The sequence below is a fragment of the Eriocheir sinensis genome, unplaced genomic scaffold (genome assembly GCF_024679095.1).
Source record: "Eriocheir sinensis breed Jianghai 21 unplaced genomic scaffold, ASM2467909v1 Scaffold949, whole genome shotgun sequence".
Classification (NCBI taxonomy): Eukaryota; Metazoa; Arthropoda; class Malacostraca; order Decapoda; family Varunidae; genus Eriocheir; species Eriocheir sinensis.
In genome coordinates this window covers 8,131-26,695 of record NW_026112329.1, presented here as the reverse complement: position 1 = coordinate 26,695, position 18,565 = coordinate 8,131, and the positions used below count along the sequence as shown (strand labels likewise).

Here is an 18,565-nt window from a genome sequence, read left to right as displayed (position 1 = left end):
AACATTCTCTATGACTGTCTTTCATAATGTCTATTATCTCATTCTGAATCCTAGCAGAAGTGTAGGGGGCACTCTTTGGAGTCATTTGAATAATCTCTGAGAGCTTCTTATCTATAGACAATGTATACTGAAGTAACTTCATAAAAAGACCAGATGGCCCACCTTGAGACTCACCACTTGTATCGAGACACCCTGCTCCACTCCTACACTCTCCACACATAGGTAGCTCATTCACACAGAAAAACTGAATTACCTCTACCACTGATTTAATATAGTACCTGTTTTCTCCAACTGCTTTTCGTTTACCATTGTACTGACACTCTGGTTCTTCTCCATGCGCATTTTTCTCGCCATGGCTTCTATGCGAGTTTGAGGATTCTCGTGTTTTTGGAAACCTTTATGTTTGTCTAACGCATGGCACCAGCTTGAGCAACCCTCTTTAGTAAATGTACAGTTTTTAGAAGAAATTTTAAAATGTCTACAGGGCAACAAAATGCTGCCCCCTTTTTACTGAACACTCAAGCCATGTGCGTCCATTATACCAGGATGCTGAGAAGTCTCTCTTACTATTACCATACTGCTTTGGCTTAAAAGAAGCAAACTTAGGCTGTACTAGTCCACGATCAGCCTCCCTTAAATCTGAAGGAATTTTGATTTCACTTGGTCCTGATCCATCTCTACCAGTCTTGTTTTTTTCTCAGTTTTTTCTTTTTTATGAGGCCTGAAATATGAAGGTACAGACATAGCTGATAATTTTGTGAAGATTCTTCACACGAATCTATCCATATGGTCACATTGCTCCTGACCTGTAGGAGTGACACCAAGCTTTTGGTAAAGTCATATTATGGTATGGGGTAGAATACAAGCTGCAATCCTATACTGTATCTAGGCCTAAAAAAACTAGGATCGACCTAAAGATAATGAAAAAATAGCCTTGACTTTCCTAGCCCGACCTGACCTCATAACACTGGTCAAAAAATCTTGATAATACTTATTGTGAAGGAATGTGGCCAGGCGTCGTTAAGATGGAGGGGATGCGCCGGACCAATCCTCTCTTTAGGCCCGTTAATACTTATTGTGAGGGAATGTGGACAGGCGTCGTTAAGATGGAGGGGATGTGCCAGGCCAATCCTCTCTTTAGGCCCGTTAAAACTTATTCTGAAGGATTGTGTCCAGACGTCGTTAAGATGGAGGGGATGCGCCAGACCAATCCCCTCTTTAGGCCAGTTAAAACTTATTGTGAAGGAATGTGTCCAGGCGTCGTTAAGATGGAGGGGATGCGCCAGACCAATCCCCTCTTTAGGCCCGTTAAAACTTATTGTGAAGGATTGTGTCCAGGCGTCGTTAAGATGGAGGGGATGCGCCAGACCAATCCCCTTCTTTAGCCCCGTTATCTCTCAACTTCCACGGGCGGCAGACGAGATATAAACCACAAGAAACGTTTAACAGTTAAGAAAATTGGAGTTGTATAAGGAAATATTTATTTTCTTGTCATTTGACATTAAAAAGAACCTGAAAATGACATAAGGCAGAGTAAGAAGCGAAGATGCGGCGTTTTCTGATGATATTTTGCATCTTTTTGGCCGCTAGGCAACGTTGTCCGACTCTTTCGTGGCCGTGGCTTTAATCTCGGAGCAAAGCTGTTTTTTTCGTATGTTGGAGCTTCCTGCATCATCTCTTAACATAATCATCATGTGCGGGCGAGGAAATATACATTTTTGCAATATTATAGTTGACATCAAGCTAAAACAAGGAGAAAATTCGAGTTGGTTCAGAACTCATACATGCGAGCTGTGAACATAACTCTCGCCACGGAGAAATAGTCTGCCGCTGCATGAGGGGCATGTACAAAGGATTAAGCACAGGATATCTGTAGTCATCCTCATGAACAAATCGTCGAGTTCCTCCATCTTCCTACTTCCGACAGTGTGTGCACTCTGAGTACTTGGGTCTGAAGAGTGATGTACACGAGTTATTCCCGGACGGTGGCGCCTGTCGTCTGGCAGCGGGGCTGTAAGTCGTTTTCAGTAGAAACGCTGTGTTGTATGCTATCGTTTGACTTCTCGGTGACACTACTGAAAACTCCTAATGTTGCCTAGCCTTGTGTTGAAATGGCTGAACCCTTGGAAGGTTGAAACACACTTGGCTAAGGCGACGATGTACCATACAAATGTTGCCAACATGCTGCCTCGGTGGGATCGCGGCCTTATTACATCTGTGAGGTTCATCTTGTGTGCCAAAAAAAGGTTAACAAGTACCATTCTTCTTCAGTACCAACACTTAGTTCCGAAACAATTTGCATCGCATTGCATTCCCTCGATCGATACTTCAGGAGCAAAGTATCATCGTGGTAAACAATTTTGTCTGATCTCGAGATTTTTCCTCGCTTAAGATAACACACGGCATATTTATCTTTAGTTGTATATCGTAACATTATCTTTTTAACACACACACACACACACACACACACACACACACACACACACACATTACTTTTACAAAGTTATGCGAGTGTGATGCAGAATTTTATCAGGATGATGATGGTGGTCTTAGTTTTTGTTAATAATGAATGGTGGGGTCAAGAAACCGGGTGGGAGTGAGGTGTGTGAAGTCGTCGGTTATGGATGAACTGGGCACACCCACGGCCGCCGCGGAGGGCTGGGGCTCGGGGCATCATTCAGCACAACGCAGGGAGATGGGGGACGCACACTGTGGTATGGAAGGCCGTGCTTGCAAGGCTTTACAACCCATTATAAGGATTTGGAAGCGATGATGTAACTATCTCTAAGTGTTTGTTAGTGATTGAAAGTGTTATGATTGGAGGTACTTGTGTGTTTTCTCTCTCCCTTTCCTTCTCCTCCTACTCCTCTTCCTCTTCCTCTCTCTCTCTCTAGCTGTAGTTTAAAGGTTCCTCTATCTCTCTGTGGTCTGGAAACCGTTGTCAGGGCGCTAATAACAGAGACATCACGGTTTCAATGACTGGTTTCTGGGTTCACGTGCGGATTTTTTTTTCAAAGCTGTTACTTTTTCGCATTGTTCTCTGATTCCAAAGTTCACTGAGGGTTTCTCGTGTTCTCTACTGGAAGATTAAAGGTTTCTCTGTCTGTCTGTGGTATCGATGGTTCTAAAAATCAGGTATTCTTGACATTAATGGCGTAATATTTAAAGCATTAACCTATTAGACTCATTAGAGGAACAGTTAATACTTCCTTCAAAAAATCCTCCTTAGTCTGCCTTAAAACTGCCATACTCTTTTGAGACTTGTTCTGTTTTGAGCGAACATTACGATATTTCAGCCTTGTGACGTCAACGATGCAGCGTCTCTTGGCCTATAGTTGTAGATCAAAGGTTTTTCTACCATTCCGGGGTCTCGAGACCGTTCTCTGTGTGCTAACAGCAGAGATAGGACGGTTTTATTGAGTGGTTTCTAGGTTTTCAATATCGGAGAAAAATTTGAAAAGGTGTTACGTTTTTGCTTCGTTCTCTAAATCTGTTTGTTTTTAGTCGTGCTCTCGGTCTCTAGATGTAGATTAAAGTTTTTTTATCTACCTGTGGCTTCGAAACCGCTCTCCGCGCGCTAATAACAGAGGTATGACGGTTTTAATGAGTGCTTTCTGGGCTCTGGTGACGAATTTTTGCAGAGCTGTTACGTTACCGCTCCGTTCTCTGACTCCAAAGTTTTCTTGTACGCCTCTTGGTCGCTACCTGAAGATTAAAGGTTTTTCTGTGTCTGTGGTCTCGGTGGTTCTTAATAAGTCATTCTTAATGTTACTGGCACAATATTTCAGCCCTAACCTATCAAGGGAACAGCTATAACGTTTCAAACAAATCTTCCTCAGTCTACCTTAAAACTGCCATTTTCCTTGAGACTTTAATCGTTTTTAGCAAATATTACGCTATTTCGGCCTTGTAACATCAATGATATAGCGTATTTCCACGTTATAAACTATTTCCTATCGCTCGGTGCGTATTTCCGGCTTTCATAAGGGCTGGAAATACAAGAAATAGGGAATTGGAAGCGGACGCGTCCAAGGAGTACCTCAAATATGACAGGTCGTTCCCGTAGACTTTTTCAGAGAACTTATACGTCGGTGTTCTCGCTTTGGTGTCTAATGCTGAAGGTTCCTAAGACGGCCTCTTGATCTTTGTTTGTCGAGTAAGGGTTCCTCTATCTATCTGTGGTCTCGAAAACGTTTTCTGTGCGCTAATAACAGAAGAATCACGGTTTTAACAGGTGTGGTTTCTGAGTTGTCAATATGAACGGAAACTTTCGCAAAGTTGTTACGTTTTCGCTTCAATCTCTACTTCTGTGGTTCTCCAACGCGGTCTCTTAGTCTCTAGTTGTAGATTAAAGGTTTCTCTATCTGTCTGTGGTCTCAAAACCATTTTTTGGATCGAGTAAGGAAGGTAGGAGCTGTTTAAATAAGGTTTCTCTCACAGACGACACAAAGATTGGTAACTCGGTTCTCACTGACGAAGACAGGCAAAGCCTCCAAGAGGATTTGCACAAAATTTCAGCTTGGTCGGATAGATGGGAGATGCCCTTTAACGTAGACAAGTGCCAGGTCCTTCAAGTTGGAACGAGGAATAAAAAGTTTGATTACGAAATGCGCGGCGTTAAACTCAAAAGCGTTCAATGCGTCAAGGACTTGGGGGTCAAAATCGCGTCAAACCTCAAATTCTCACAGCAATGCATCGATGCAGCAAATAAAGCGAACAGAATGTTGGGCTTCATTAAAAGAAACTTTTTATTTAAGAATAAAGATGTAATACTCCCGCTCTACAACAGTTTAGTCAGACCCCACTTGGAATATGCGGTACAGTTTTGGTCTCCCCACCATGCAAAGGATATTGCTAAATTAGAAGGTGTTCAGCGTCGGGCAACGAAAATTATCCCTTCCTTGCGCAACAAATCCTACGAAGAAAGGCTTTCTACCCTTAACATGTTCTCTCTTGAGAAACGTCGCCTCCGAGGAAAACTGATCGAATGTTTTAAAATACTTAATGGTTTAACGAATGTAGACAGATCAACATTGCTTATGATCGATGACACTTTGCGCACGAGGAACAATGGCGTAAAACTCAGATGTAGACAAGTAAATTCAGACTGCACCAAATTTTTCTTCACCAACGTTGTAGTGCGAGAATGGAATAAGCTCCCATCATCAGTGGTCCAGTGTAACACGATTGACTCCTTCAAAAATAAGCTCGACCGTCACTTCCTTCAACTTAATATCAACTAGAGTAGAAATGCAACGTTTTGGAGTCTTCTGATTAATGTAAAATCACTTAGGTTTAAGGACAGACCACCAAGTCTGGACCATGGGGTCTGTGTGGTCTGATTTTCTATGTAAATCTCTGTAAATCTCTCTCTCTCTCTCTCTCTCTCTCTCTCTCTCTCTCTCTCTCTCTCTCTCTCTCTCTCTCTTCTCTCTCTCTCTCTCTCTCTCTCTCTCTCTCTCTCTCTCTCTCTCTCTCTCTCTCTCTCTCTCTCTCTCTCTCTCTCTCTCTCTCTCTCTCTCTCTCTCTCTCTCTCTCTCTCTCTCTCTCTCTCTCTCTCTCAGGTAAGCATAGGTGAGGAATAATTAACTAAAAAAGCTTGTTATCACGAAGTCAGTTCCACCGTGGGATATATTGATATTATTTTTACTGTCATTTATATTTATTACAGAACGTGACTGATTAACAAAAAAAATTGGATTCGTGAATTTTTACAATGGACTGACTGAAGGGGGGAGGAGGAGGGGGAAGAGGAGGGGGCTGTGTGTGTGTGTGTGTGTGTGTGTGTGTGTGTGTGTATGTGTAATTCACCTCTTTTTCACCTCTTGGTCTGCTGCAGGTCTCTCTCGAGACAGCCAGCCGTTCCACTAAGGAAGGAGCTCAGAGCTCAGTGACCGATCTTTGTGTAGGACTGAGACCACTCACACACAACACACCGCGACAACGAGGAACTCCTCGCCTTATGTCGCGTACCTACTCACTGCCAGGTGAACAGGGGCTACACGTGAAAGAAGGTAAACCCAACTTATCTTCACCCGGTCAGGGAATCGAACCCCGGTCCTTCTGGTTGTGAGGCAGACGCTCTAACCACTGATCTACCGGGCACTGTGTGTGTGTGTGTGTGTGTGTGTGTGTGTGTGTGTGTGTGTGTGTGTGTGTAGGTATTATCATGCCTGCACTTAAAGAGTTGCTCGCTGTGTAGTATTGCCGCAATGTTTGGCTGAAGTATTGGCGGCCGTGTTTGTGCTCCCAGGAGTAAAAGAAAAAACTACAGCATCGCGCGCTATACAACCATCAACTAGATTTTGCTTCCTCATTCCTTGCTGTTTTATGAATAAAACACGCAAAAACAGACACTTAGGATACATCAAACTATGTGATTTATTTTCTTGTCCTGGGAAGAAACAGGAAAAAGAAAAAAAGAGCAATAATCTATACATGCCTGAACGCTGCGATACGATTCTTTCTTTTCACACTTGTTTAAGTAAAGACACACTGTAATTATACAAAACTTGCTGCTTCATGATAAACAAAACAAGTGAAACACAACAATAAGGAATACATGTGAACTAAACTTCCCTTTGACTTTTTCTCGTATAAAAAAAACGAGAAAACTTTAAATACATATAACTTTAAGTGTTATATATATATATATATATATATATATATATATATATATATATATATATATATATATATATATATATATATATATATATATATATATATATATATATATATATATATATATAATTGCTTCGCGATGAGGTAGTAAAAATAAAACCAATTATCTCTGCATACACGAAGGCAGGACTTTGCTTCTTCATTCTTTGCTCTTGCCAAAAAAAAAAAAAAGAAGTAGTTTAAATGCCAAACGTTCCGTATTTTTCTCCTTTTTTGTGACGAAAGAGGAGCAACAAAGCAAGATTTATCCACACATGACCGCTGACCTTGGCTGCCTTCTTTCTTTACAGTTGCATATAAATATAAGACGAAAAACGCTTTATATTATATGAAGCAGAAAGTGATAGAAATGGTATGGACACTTTAAAGGAAGGGAAGAGGACCGAAAACCAAGAAAATACCTGGAGTGGCGGCCGCTACCTGTTGGCAGGACGAGGAAAGGATGGATGGGAGGAGTGAGGGACGGATTGCAGGGGAGAGGTCTTGAGATGGACCACGTGGAGGAGGGGACGATATATGAACACCGTGCAGGGTGGAGACGGATCGTGGGGAGTGATATCAGCTGATAGATGTTCATACATCTACCTGGCGTAGGGTGAGAAAGGTGTGAGAAGGTTAAGGACTGGAAATAACTCTGATTAGTATCATACATTACGGTTTACCAGACGTGTATTCCGTCCCTTAGGATCTTGCATCTCGTGTATGTATGACAACAGCTTGGAAGTGCTGTAAATGCCATTATTAGGGATATTCATATCTTGGTGATGCATATTTTAAGTAAGAGTTTCTTTTGGTTGTGATCTTGAAAAGGAAAAAAATAAGAGGAATATTTACGTTTAAATATATAATCATTTATTAGGTTGTAAGCACTTCATATATTTTTCTTGTTCTGAGACACACATCATCTTGACTGGTACAATTTTTTTTTTCTAGAATAAATGTTACAGAGCTCAGATAGTCATCAGTTTAAATGGTCCAAAATAAAGGAATCATTCTTAAAGTGCTATACTAAATGTTATAGATTGCAATCATATATAAGAAAAGAATAATTGGTACAAAATGATTATATCATCAAGCAGCAATACATTAATATTTTTGAGGTTTTATCACTATACTCTGTTCACTTGAAGCGTGCATCTGGCTCCTCGCGGGGCTTTGTACGACGCACGTGACAGGCTGTCTGATCATAATTCTCGCTCACGGGCGCTGCTCGTGATTGGCTGTCCAGCTGTGTGCTCAGTCTCGGGCCTCTCTGGTGTTATGTTTCTACATTATTTCCCGTAGCTCACCTACGCTATTTTGGTACAGAGAAAAAGACTCGGTGATGATTGTAGAACATAAATACGTTTGTCACAACTCGTAAAACAAAATATAAAGAAATTGTGGCGAGTATAGTTGAAAGAGCATTGTACTCAGTCCTCCGTAGCACGAGTAGGTGTTTTGTTTATATCACGGTATTATTTATAATCTGTTTACACGATCGTGTTCGGAATGCTTTTCTTTCTACCAAAATAGCGTATCTTGTACAATAGGTGAGCTACGAGAGATAATAAAAACAAAACACCGATCATTTCTCAGTCCATGGCAGTGATTCTCGCCGCGCACGAGACTCGCCGCTACTCGTGCTACGGAGGACTGAGTACAATGTTCTTTCAGCTATACTCGCCATAATTTCTTTATTTTTTGTTTTACCGAGTTGTGACAAACGTATTTATGTCCTACAATCATCACCGAGTCCTTTTCTCTGTACCAAAATATCGTAGGTGAGCTACGGGAAATAATAGAGAAACATAACACCAGAGAGGCCCGAGACTGAGCACACAGCTGGACAGCCAATCACGAGCAGCGCCCAGGAGCGAGAATAGGCGCGCCTGACAATCACCAAATGGAGGGCTACCAACTTGGCGGAGGAACTTTTTTGGCAGCCATAGCCGGTAACTGGCTAAAGAGTAGCCTATCCAGATATTTTGTTTTTATTTACCAATGATCCACGAGACATCCTGGAGGTAAATCAAAACAGCCTCGTAAGGACCAGCAGGTCTGCTGTTGTTTGTTCTTCCTTTGTGTTTCTTTGTATGTGCTTATCTTTGAATTCATTGATACACACACTGGTAATATTTCTGTGATGTCTGATTCACTTGTTTGAGTGAAAGTCTATGGTGAAAAACAGTCACAAATTAGTGTCACTAGTAAAAATGATCCTAGTAATGAAAGTTTTGCCACCATGAAATATACACAAGTAGATAAATATGAAAGCTCACTTAGTCACAATAAGTGACATCAGAGTGAAATAAACTTATTTAGACTGAAATAAACATATTCAGAGTGAAATAAAGATATTCAGAGTGAAATAAACATATTCAGAGTGAGATAAACATATTCAGAGTGAAATAAACATTCAGAGTGAAATAAACATATTCAGAGTGAAATAAACTTATTCAGAGTGAAATAAACTTATTCAGAGTGAAATAAACATATTCAGAGTGAAATAAACATATTCTGAGTGAAATAAACATATTCAGAGTGGGATAAACATATTCAGAGTGAAATAAACATTCAGAGTGAAATAAACATATTCAGAGTGAAATAAACATATTCAGAGTGAAATAAACATATTCAGAGTGAAATAAACATATTCAGAGTGAAATAAACTTATTCAGAGTGAAATAAACTTATTCAGAGTGAAATAAACTTATTCAGAGTAAAATAAACTTATTCAGAGTAAAATAAACTTATTCAGAGTGAAATAAACATTCAGTTCATTTTTTGCAATATAATAAAAAAAAAGAGTTCTGTTGGAAGCTTATAGGCTAAGGCCTATCTATGATATATATTATATCCACTCATTGTGATTTACACCTTATTATAATGACAATTTAAAAAAAAAATAATAAAGGGGTTTCTTTCCCCGCAAGTGGGGTAGAACGCCCACTGGGTAGGCCTTTTACCCCACTCTGGCTTACAATAAAACTCACAGAAACATAAGGAAAATATTTTTTTCACATTATAAAAATATAATATGCATTCCCTTTTTGAAAACTATACCTTATATATTTATCGATGTGAAATATAGGAGCACAATCAAATTTGTGTCTCCTAATGAATAATGTAAAACTAAACAATTAATTAATTTTCTAAAAGGTATCCTCTTCTTTCAGACTAGTAATATTAGACAGCTTCCCTTTCTTCTGAATTTTTGTAACAAAAGGAACATCAACTTTCATGAAAAAATTTATGGAACTAAATGTTCAATTAATATGATAAAATATGTCCTTTCTGTTGAATATCGATATCTGAAACAGTGTAACGGGCTTGTCGGGGGGCGTTTAAAGGGTGTTGATTAAGACTTCAGCTTCCTTAAGGCGAATTATATTCGTAGCCTTTATGTACAAGAAGCGACGGAGCGAGAGCGACTGTCGTTGTGTGTCAGTCGGACTCTCGTGAAGGAGTGGCGAGTTACAGGTTGGAAAATAATGGTTACAATTGGTCACGTATGTCAAGGTGACCTCCACGCACCATCGGAGTGCTAAGTATACAAAACTGAGACGGTAAACACTGACGGACGACATTCCTATAAGGTGGCGTGATCTATCTGTCGTGGGTTTTTTCCATTGACAATTGTATGCCTAATTCGTGGTGATATTAAATAATAATAATACATTGATATCCTACTATAACACTGCTCGGTCACCTACCAGTGATCGCGACCTCGCGATATATAAAAATCGAAATAGCAGTCTAGGTACCACGAACATACATAGTGGGAGTTTGTCAAGCAGACTGCCTATGATACAATCATATTAAAACACTGGCTATGTAAGAACAGATGTGGAATTATAATATATATAGGGAGAGGGAAACCACAACGTGTGTGACATGAAACATAAGAAACCTCTCAAAAGATAAATATAAGGACACATGTATAAGAAACTATCAACTGGCATAGTTACAGACAATGAAACGTTGATCTAGCTCCTAAAAAAAAAATACAGTAGTGAAACACAGTACAATGTTAAGTATAGGAGCAGCCAGGTTTCTGTCCCCTGACTTGTCTGAGAAAAGGAAAAACTACCTTGCCAGTGGCCTCCCGGCATCCAGTCGCCGTGTCTGCACAACCAAATAATCGTGCAGGACAGAGTTTCTCCTAATAAGGTAGCACATGACGACGAGACTGACGAACATCAGAAACATTGGTACAAAAAATCCAGGGTACAGGTAGGGGAGATGCAAATAATCAGGCAGCGTTTCCTCCAGGGTTTCCGCAAACTCTGTTTTGTTCGCGAAAGACAATGAATTAAGGGAATTAGTCACATACGAGATGCTGGAGAAATGAATGTCATCGAGAGACCGTAGAGGAAACACTCGATGGGAAATATTGGCCGTGAAAACCAGACGAATCCGGGACGGGTACGTTGTTATGTTAGTGGAGCGGATATAGCATGCTTCCGCTATGGCATAGTGACCAGTAACCCGTTGATAAGTGGTACCCTTCGGGCAGATGACCGATACATAGAAGGACTGAGGGAAATAAAAATAATGCAGACCCTGAAAGTTCTTATGGAAAACAGGCGTTGGTGTTAGCTGCTTGTACGGGCCCAGGGACAGAGCGTCTGACGCGTTCACGCGGGTGAGGGCGATCTCGCAAACCCTCCCCGAACTGGAAGGAAGGCAAGAGAGACGCAGAGCAATAGAATCGCCTGAAGACCGTCTCCTTGCAATACTGCAAGAGTGAGTAGCTACCGTTGAATACAGAGCGAAATCCTTCGCGATTAGAACAAGACGGGGACGTGTCCAGGGCCAACACACTGTCCTTTGCCGAAAAAGGGAACGGGACAATTTCGTGTGCCTCAAACACGTCCGCCGTCTGAAATGGAACATGAATGATTATGGCATCAGGGGTGAGGCTGGACTCAATCAAGGGGTAAAAATATTGACTCATGTCCGGGGTGAATAAAGGCGTCAGGCTATAATTTTGATACCCGATCTGGACAGTCGTTCTCAAATCGTGTAGAGGGAACAAGGCAGGTGTGACTCTACCGTGCGCTGCATCAACCATGTTGCTAATAACCTGCTGATTAGCCGTTGCGACGGAGTTAATGACGTTTTCCAATACATGCAAGGCCTGATCTAGGAGGAGAAACTGATTCACCTGGTCGATCTGTTTGACAACTATGTTGATAACCTCTACCATCTTAATTGTCTGCTCTAGCAGTTCCTCAATGTTAGTATGCAATTGCGCAAGTTTTCTACAATTGGCGTTGATCACCCTGCGATTTCGAGCAGCAAAGGAAAGTACATGAGCGTAGTGGTCCCGCAAATCGCGAACGTCCTCGTCGGTAGCCGTACCTCATCAACTTTTCCCCGTAAGAACAGAATCCTATCCTCCAGTAGTTGAAAAAGAGTCAGAGAGTTGGTACTAGAAGGAGCCTTTGATTCCCTAGTCTTGGTAGCCCGGATGGCGTCTGCCATGCCGAGTAGTTTTTCTGAGACTATCCTGATTGTGTCCGTGGTGTTGGTCAAGGAAGTATATGGATATTTTACGAGGAGCACATCTTCTATGAGGAAGACCTCTCCTATGTGTGCCGTGAGGGCACCAGGCTTCAGGTGGATGGGTGTTGTTGCAAGCAGGGAGCCGAGGGACAATAAGATGGTCAGAAAACGCAACATCATGATCTGAAAGTGGTGGGAATGAAGTATTTAAACCCGTGGTCTCAAGTTATAGCTATGGGTGTTGGGATTATCTTGTTGAACATTTGACTCTGAGGGGGAAGTACCAATATCAAGGTCCAAAGGTGAGGGAATTACTTTCAGACGATCACTGTGAACTTCTAGACTGACTCCACTATTCGACTCGAGAACCTCGAACCGATTACCCCTGACATTCCGAACAACTCGGTAAGGACCCACAAATTTAGGCCCCAGTTTCGAACTCCTTTCCGCTTGCTTAATCATGACTGTGTCACCCTCTTTGAAATTCACCGGGACGGCCTGTTTGTGTTGTTTTGACATCATTTCAACCTTCGTAGCTTTTAACGTACACCTAACTTCTGAGTGTATCTTGGAAAACATATGCATCTGCTGTTGTGCGTACCTATCAATGTTGTAGAGAGGTTGCTGTGGGGTTGTTAGGAAGTCGTACGGAAGACGTTTCTCCACCCCATACAAGATGTAGTAGGGAGACTTCCCCGTAGAGTCGTTTACCGACGTATTTATGGAAGCGGCTATATGCGATAGCCAATCCTCCCAATTATCGTGGAGATCGTTCACGATAGGCCTGAGGACCTGTAAGATTTTCCTATTAGCCCTCTCCGCCAACCCATTAGCAGCTGGGTGGTAAGCTGTGATGAAGGATTGCGTGATGTTAAACTGAGCGCATATTTCGCTCAATACTGAGTTCCTAAACTCGGTGCCATTGTCACTCAGAAGAATTCGAGGAGACGAATGTGGACACAACACGTGAGTCACGAGGGCATGGGCCACGCGTGTGGCTGTCTTGTCCTTGAGAGGCGCTAGAACTAGAAACCTAGAGAACTGGTCGACGCACACCAATAAGTAGCGCGAGCCATGTTGGCTCTGGGGGAGCTGTAGTAAGTCTATATTAACAACATCCCATGGCGCCTCTGGTACTGGGTATTGCAACATAGGTGCTGGCCCTTTGACGGACCCCTTGTGCTTAGCACAAACGACGCAATGTGCGACATGTTTTCTACATCAACCCGTAATGTGGGCCAGTAGAATTTTCGTCTGGTGACAGATAGCGTCTTGTCTCTTCCTGGGTGACCCGCAATGGGTGTGTTATGGACCAGCTTAAGCGTCACGGGGACGTATATGTCTGGGATGACCAGTTGGTCTATAGGTACCGGTTTGGGTGGCCATGACCTACAAAGGAGGTTGTCCTCTGATAGGAAGAATTGTGAAAAGGGAACTGGCAATTCAGGAAGGTTTGATTCGTCTCCCGACTCGAGGGCGTAAATTAACCTCTTCCACACAGGGTGGTCACGCTGAGCAGTGTGTAGCTCAGGTGAAGTAAAGTTGTGGATGACCTCTGGGGTGGTAATCGCGCCTATCGGAACATTCCGAGATAAGGCATCTGCGACCACATTTGTTTTCCCGGTGATGTATTTTATCTCCGGATTGTATGCTTGGATCGTTAAGAACCATCTTGCCAGACGACCGTGTAGGTTTTTTCCCTTGAAAAGATCAGTTATGGCCGCGTGGTCCGTAAACACCACAATTTTGTACCCCATCACAATGTCACGAAAATGCTTCAGAGCCCACACAATGGCAAGAGCCTCTAGGTGGGTAACAGAATAGTTCTTTTCCGGAGCTGTAAGTACTCGACTGGCGAACGCTATCACATGCTTTTTGCCGGACATATCTGTTTGCATCAGCGCGGCTCCTACTCCACTAGCCGAAGCGTCGGTACAAAGCTGAAAGGGGTCCTTGAAATCCGGAAAGACAAGGACCGGAGCCCGTGTAAGCGCTTTCTTTAAATCCTCAAAACTCGTTTGTTGAGCTGGGAGCCACTGAAATGGTACGTCTTTCTTTAAAAGATGGGTTAGGGGACTCGCGCGAGCTGCGAAGTCCTTAATGAAAGGCCTGTAATAACCTGCGACACCCAAGAAAGACCGTACCTTGTCCGCAGACGTTGGCTGAGGGAACTCGGCAATAGCCTTTATTTTGTCGTCCACTGTATGGATGCCGAATTCGTCCACGACATGCCCCAAGAACTTGATCCGAGGCTTTAAAAATACACATTTGGTGATATTGAGCGTTAATCCGACCTCTTGAAGTCTGTGTAGGACTGCTTTTAGTGTTTCCATGTGTGCATGCACGTCTTTACTTGCCATGATGATGTCGTCTAAATACACATAGACAGAGTTGCCCAGCAAGTCACCAAAAATACTGTTCATTGTCCTTTGGAAGGTCAAGGGAGCTCCTTTGAGCCCGAACGGCATCCTCGTCCACTCATAGTGGCCATGAGGTGTGCTGAAAGCCGTTATTTCACGTGACTCGGGGGCCATGGGCAGTTGCCAGTAGCCACTAACCAGATCAAGACTCGTAAAGACTTTATTTCCTCTACCGAGACACATCAGAAGATCTCTAAGAACGGGAAGCGGAAAATGATCATCCACGGTCGCGGTGTTCACACGCCGGAAATCAATCACAGGACGATAAGAGCCGTCTTTCTTCGGAACCAGGAACAAGGGTGAATTCCACGGGGAATTCGATTCTTTGATGACACCTTGTTCTAACATTTCAGAGATAAGTTGTTGCACCACCTCCCTCTGACTGTGGGGGAGCTTGTACGCATTGATATATACAGGATTTATATTGGGTTTTAACTTAATGTGGTGATCAGCACACTGCGTAACTCCAAGCGGCTCGCCTGGTAGAGCAAGCGCCCCCGATAATGTTCCAGAAGCTGGACTAAGGTTGGCTTAATTTCGGAATAGTGTGCAACTTTTAAGAATGCCGCTAAATTAGCTGTGTCTTGTTCGGGAGAAGCCTGACACGCCGAGGTTATGCCTGAGACTTGGGCTGAAGGGTATTCAGCTGGTTCCGGGGCGACATTTCTCCCATACACTAGACACTGGCATAATCGAACACCGTGTTTTAAGGATACAGGGGATCCAGACGTGTTTATTACCAATGCCTCTGCAAAACCTCCCTCCTTGACTGTTGCAAGAGTTACCTCCACCGTCACGCGGTGTACGTGAGGAACTCCGTCGATACACACATCACTGCCCGCCGGAGGGGCGTTAGGCAAACGGATTTTAACAAGTTTTGCAGCACGATCCGGAACTATATGAGGACCTTCTACGACTGCCGTTACTGTCCGCCACAAGTCTGCAATGGTTTCGTGTGGTTTGACCGTAAGAGGGGACACTTGGGCGGTGGCAGCCCCTGAGTCTGCGGTGGGTTGGTCAATTTCCACCTCTGAGGGTGAGATTACAGTTGACAGAGGCGATGGATTGACCATCCCCTGTATGCGTCGGCCTTGATACACGATCGCGTTGCTTACAGGGTTTATGGCGATGTGCAGGTCTTTCATGGCGTTTAATCCTAAGATCCCATCTACAGGTAAAGCAAACCTGCTAGAGACATAAATGAAATCTCGAAAGGGACATACTTTTTCATGTAAGCTGACTGTTAGTGGTACTCGCCCAAGGATTCCCAAAGTGGTGCCCGTCACGCCTATCACAGTCAGGTCGTTCTCTTGGAGCGGCCAATTTTCCCCACTCGCTTGTCGTGTCAGTGACCTGTAAGCGGAGTCGGATATGACATTGACTGTGGCACCTGTGTCAACCGCTAAGGTGAGTGAAGTGTTGCCCACCTTGCAAGGGAGGGCAATTATGCTTGTCCGTCCCAAGGCGGCAATGACGGAGTCAAGTTGCTCCCAATTAGTATTTTCCTTAAGGGACACTTGGATGTACGCCTCGGGGCTGTCACGAAGTCATGTCTTTTTATTCTGAGAAGAGGAGTGTGGTTTACTGTCCGCTGAGGACTTGTACTTCTGTTCCTCCTTGGCCTTTTGTATTGCAGAACAACTGTCTGAATCATGAAAACAATTCCCGTGGATATGGCAAAAGGCAGCCTTCCGCTGATGGTTTGGCCTAGGGTTCCTGTGTGATGAATGATGCCCGCCCCTGTAAACTCCTGACCTCCTATCGGAGCCCCGTCTCGAATGTGTTGATTCCCTACGTTTCGCGAAACAAGAATGTTCAGAATGTCCTGATTGTTTGCAAAAACTACAGGTGAGAGAGACCTTACTTTGAGCCTGTAATACTGCGGCTGGTGCGAGGGGATGCTGGTGAGGGTGTCCTTGAACCTTGAGTGGGTTGTAAGTATGCAGACGAACCCGGGGGTGAACGAATTCTGCGGCCTGTAATTGATAAATAATGAGTGCCTGAACATAAGATTACCTTAGTAAATTCACCGGTTGTGGTATCGTGTTCCAGTCCCTCTTCACTTGAAGGACGAGCCAACTGTTGAAAGGTGTCGCCGAGTTTAGCGAGAGTGTCTTTGGTCATACTATGGTGTAAATCATTTACAAAATAGGAGCATATGTTGATAGCTGTAAATATGAACCAATAAACGGAACGTGTAGGAATGAATAGTTTGCATTGAAAACCCTAAAAAGGCAAGAAAGAATGACGAGCAAGGTGCCTGTATAGACGTAATAGAAGTTAAGGTTATAATGGAATGCCCTAATGATATGGGTATATATAGAAAGAATAACTATATAAACAAAGTGGTATGTTAAGTGAGTATACCAGTGAAGCTCACATTTTCTCTCGAGCGGTGAAAAGAAAACGGAGGCAGGGCACACTGATGAAGAGTAACTTTGATAAGGGAACTCACATTATACTCAATAGACTCGCTAGCAAACAATAAGAAAGAATTAATATCGTATGCGAATGAACGTTACTCTCACAATAATGACTGAATAACAGTGTTAGGAACACAGAAAGAAAAAAAAATCGTGCCTCTGCACGGACAATAATGAAAATAAGCCGAGTCGGCATATTTGGACAAGAAGGGAATATCCACAAATACCAAGATTAGTCAGCTGATGTAGTGGAGAGGGCGACGGCTTGTGATGCCCTGGGTGACGTGCAGTCGTTGTAGGCGCGTCAGGAAACCTCGGCCGCGGCCACAGCGGCGGTGAGAGGTGAGGGATGGGCTGACATCGGAGGACTCGCCATGGAGGTTGAAAAACTGCTGACCCAGCAATTTGAGCGGCCGCGGCTGCGGGAGCCGGTACACTGCCGCCAGACGTATGATGGCCGCGTCGTCCTTGTTATAGTAAGAGATGGGCGGCGGTGGCAGATAAGACGACTTGGGTGTGTAACCTCTTGAGAAAACGCCTTGCAAGAAACGGTAGTGGGAACGGCTTGCAGTCACCGGGAGATGGCCGCGGGTACCCTTGCTGACTGTTTGCCGGAAGAGGTTTGGGCCGATGCTCCCGGCAGCGGCGGTGGTGCCGCCAGCTGTGGAGCGAGGGGCATGCGGGGTGTCCCAAGGTCAGCGGTGCGTGCCTCCTCGTTGCAGGTGTGAATACCTCTGCCGTATCGTGGAGTGGCTTGCAGGGTACGTAGCAGTGCTGGCTTGAAGCGGGGGAGCGGCTTGTAGATTGTGGCCCTCGCTATCGACTGCGTAGGCCTGTGGGTGTGCTCGGGGCTTGTAGGCTGGACGCCTGTAGAGTTGCTTGTAGCTGGTGTGCTCGAGGCTTGTAGGCTGGACGCCTGTAGAGTTGCTTGTAGCAGGTGTGCTCGAGGCTTGTAGGCTGGACGCCTGTAGAGTTGCTGGTAGCTGGTGTGCTCGAGGCTTGTAGGCTGGACGCCTGTAGAGTTGCTTGTAGCTGGTGTGCTCGAGGCTTGTAGATGGCGCCTTGTGAGTTGCACGTTGGTGGCGACTTGTGAGATGCTTGTAGCTGGCGCCTTGTGAGTTGCACGTAGGTGGCGACTTGGAAGATGCTTGTAGCTGGCGCCTTGTGAGTTGCACGTAGGTGGCGACTTGGGAGATGCTTGTAGCTGGCGCCTTGTGAGTTGCACGTAGGTGGCGACTTGTGAGATGCTTGTAGCTGGCGCCTTGTGAGTTGCACGTCGGGGGCGACTTGGGAGATGCTTGTAGCTGGCGCCTTGTGAGTTGCACGTAGGTGGCGACTTGGGAGATGCTTGTAGCTGGCGCCTTGTGAGTTGCACGTAGGTGGCGACTTGGGAGATGCTTGTAGCTGGCGCCTTGTGAGTTGCACGTAGGTGGCGACTTGGGAGATGCTTGTAGCTGGCGCCTTGTGAGTTGCACGTAGGTGGCGACTTGGGAGATGCTTGTAGCTGGCGCCTTGTGAGTTGCACGTAGGTGGCGACTTGGGAGATGC

The 18,565-nt window shown here is 44.1% G+C and overlaps 1 long non-coding RNA gene across 1 annotated transcript; it reads right to left on the bottom strand.

Annotated features, from left to right (window-relative positions):
- Nucleotides 1-11,481: 11,481 nt before the first annotated feature.
- LOC126994991 (uncharacterized) lies at nt 11,482-18,237 on the bottom strand. The gene is made up of 3 exons (XR_007749767.1): nt 17,245-18,237; nt 16,459-16,570; nt 11,482-12,357 (listed from the first exon to the last, which is right to left on the bottom strand). It is a non-coding gene; the product is annotated as an uncharacterized LOC126994991 (long non-coding RNA).
- Between the last annotated feature and the right edge of the window lie 328 nt (nt 18,238-18,565).